This window comes from Triticum dicoccoides, chromosome 6B (assembly GCF_002162155.2).
Source record: "Triticum dicoccoides isolate Atlit2015 ecotype Zavitan chromosome 6B, WEW_v2.0, whole genome shotgun sequence".
NCBI lineage: Eukaryota > Viridiplantae > Streptophyta > Magnoliopsida > Poales > Poaceae > Triticum > Triticum dicoccoides.
In genome coordinates this window covers 107,421,636-107,424,576 of record NC_041391.1, presented here as the reverse complement: position 1 = coordinate 107,424,576, position 2,941 = coordinate 107,421,636, and the positions used below count along the sequence as shown (strand labels likewise).

At 48.1% G+C, this 2,941-nt stretch overlaps 1 long non-coding RNA gene across 5 annotated transcripts; it reads right to left on the bottom strand.

Moving 5' to 3' along the window:
- LOC119322910 lies at positions 1–2,931 on the bottom strand. Of its 5 annotated transcripts, none has more exons than XR_005155953.1 (5): positions 2,535–2,931; positions 2,171–2,441; positions 520–2,084; positions 190–416; positions 1–16 (listed from the first exon to the last, which is right to left on the bottom strand). It is a non-coding gene; the product is annotated as an uncharacterized LOC119322910 (long non-coding RNA). The 5 variants fall into 5 exon arrangements; XR_005155951.1 differs by lacking the exon at positions 1–16 and having other exon boundaries at positions 41–416; positions 520–1,732; positions 1,828–2,084; positions 2,535–2,930; XR_005155954.1 differs by lacking the exon at positions 1–16 and having other exon boundaries at positions 41–416; positions 520–1,705; positions 1,828–2,084; positions 2,535–2,930.
- Positions 2,932–2,941: the final 10 nt, after the last annotated feature.

The following is a 2,941-nucleotide window of genomic DNA, read 5'->3' as shown; positions in this document are numbered from 1 at the left end:
AATCAGACACAACAGACTGAAACAGAGAACAAAGAATAAATAAGAAGAGAACACTAACAAATTCAACACTGATAATCATTAGTAAGGTAGACCAAAATTTATATACTGGTTCCTGCGGCCTCTAGCCACACATAAGCACACACACACACATGCATGTGTTCGGTTACAAAAACCAGAGAAATGACTAACCAAACCCATGAAAATCCAGAACTCGTCGAACATTATCTTCATTGCGGGCGATGGCATAATTCGTACACCTCAAGTCATGTTCTCGTGAGGAACTTCTTCCATCCTTCCTTGAAGAACATGTGATCATCGGGTGAGGTGTCAACCTCGACCCTGCTAAAGCTCTCTTTGCCTTCCGCCAGCCCGTGCTTCGGGATGTCCAACCAACAGGCAACTTATTTTGGAATCTTCTAAATGCTCCATAATGTACACACACAACAATGCATCAGAACCCCGGTTAGAAAACTATGGAAGAAAATACTAATTGGAGAAATAGTGAAAAAACATGCATACCATCGTCTATATCAATGTTAATCGATGCAGTGTATGATCGGTGACCCTAGGCACCCATGGTGGAGCAGAATAGGTTGCACAAGTAGATGAACTGGTCATCCTTGAGGCCAACAGACATGCTAAACACATCAGCTCCCGGGGCTCCGTCAAGAGGGTTGGTGCCACCGTAGTTGATATAGGCAAGGCACATCGGCACCGCCGAATCCATCACATAAGCATGTCCGTGGTCATAGCATAACCCAGTAGCATTGCGCAACACCATATCCAAACCATTCGTGCATCCAGAAGTTAAAAATCTCACCAACAAAAATGAAATATTAGTGGCACACGGTGGGAGAATAAACCTTCTGGCGCTTGAATGTACACACATTGCAGAAACACACAGGTGGAAAAAGAGGGGAAAAAACTTGTATAATCAAAAAACTGGTAAAAGCTAATTATATATGCCCATGAGCAAAACAAACTGACAAACAACTAACGACCAGTTATGTTCTCTAACTTGTGGCAAACATTCATTACACATGGCAAAAAAATTTTAATGACCACCTGTTACAGAGTTTAGGTTTCTTGTGAAACTTTTCTTATAGTGGTTTAATAAAAAATAGTTCCAAATAGAAACTTTGAAAAAGAGTAATGCATATTGATCATCCCAAAGAGTAGAGTGCAGAGAAGAAGAAAAAACACATGGATAAAGTGAACTGCTCTGGTTTCCGAAACAAACAAAAATGTCCAAACAAGCCTACAAAATCTTACTTCCATGAAGGCTACAAAACTACATGGAAAAATCCATCATCCTACAAGAGCATTGTAACCATTTTCGCCCCCACTCTAACCTATCATGCATTTATTTCCAAGCAACATTTCATCACAAACCAATCTAACAATTCTTACCATATAAATAAATTCCTAATTGGTGAAACTAAATAGGAGAGTACTGAACAGTTCATTTCACATCCATCCGCAAACATTCCTAACTAAAACATCCACCTGCCTCACTTTGTCAGGATCATCTTCACAATGTTTCTGAGTGTCGCTCGCATCACATTCAGCTAAATGAAAAGCATTACTCCAGCTGCACGAATTCGCGTCATGAATCCCCTCCAAGAGCAGCACCGTCAATCCCATCAATCCCACTATCTGATATTGATGGGCAGACTTCATGCACATCCTGATCAGATTGAAGAATCTGCTGGGAAGTGAAACGAAACTATCGCTGACCACAACAAATCAATATGAATGTTCAGCCTAAATCCCCAAATTGACCAACCTAATAAATACGTACAAGGACATATCTGAGTTTTTCTTTACCATTGAGGTTGCGGCGCCTTGCAAGCAGGCTAGGGGGACGATGGTGAAGCACGACACCGTGGCGCACGTGCCCTCCATCTCAACGCTGCAGTCGAGTCACGCATCCGCACAACAGCTTGCCCTGCATGAGTTACATACTCATCTTCCCTCACACGATGAACACCATCCTCCCGTGGCCGAGTTCCATCCTCTCAATCCCACCGCCTCAGGATCACGCGGCGCCGAGTTAGTTGATGCAGAGGGGGGTAGGACAGAGGCTACAAAACGAATCCAGAAACACAGGAGGAGGTGGGACATCGTAATAAGGTAAACAAAATCGGCGTGGACAGGATGAAGGACGAACCAAAATGAACCGGACGGGGCAGGGGGTGGACGAGGAGCCGGGATGGCCGTGACTGGAGCAGGTGGCTTGGCATCCTCGCCCACGGCCAGATCCGCCATCGGAGATGATGGGTCGTCAGTGCGTGACCTCGATCCGCCAGCAGGACGATGCAGATAGGAAGTGTGGCGGTGTCCTACGGCCGAGGACGGCAGGGAAGGCAGGGAAGCAGCCGGGGGCGACGGGGGTGCGGTTGCGTTTGGCGGGGCGATGACCGGCGAGCAGGGATAATAATCTGCCAATAAACCCACATCAACCTCAGCTGAGATATAGAAAGACTGAATCTGGCTAACAAAACCAAACCATGTAACAGAATACAAGAACAAACAATTTCATCTTCTATATCACCAAAGGAAGAAGCCGAGCTGCGAAGGGTCCGGCTTGGCGAGCTTGGAGGCAGCCCTGGCGCCGGTGAGCGCGATGGAGACGGACCCGCGGTGGGAGAAGCCGAACTTCTCGAACAGGATCAGGATGATCCCGCGGGAGTCATCCTTGGAGGACTCCTGCTTGATCTCCGCCGCGGCCTGGCGGAGGACGACCCCTGGTTGCCGTCGATGTAGCGACGAGATCGGCGGCAGCGAAGGATCGGCAGCGGCGAACGGATCCGCTGGGACGCAGGGATCGGCGGCGGCGAACGGATCCGCTGGGACGCAGGGATCGGCGGCGGCTTGGTGCGAGTGCGAGGGCGGCGGCGAAGGGATCTGTTGTGGTGAGGAGAAGCGTGGGGGTGGTGGA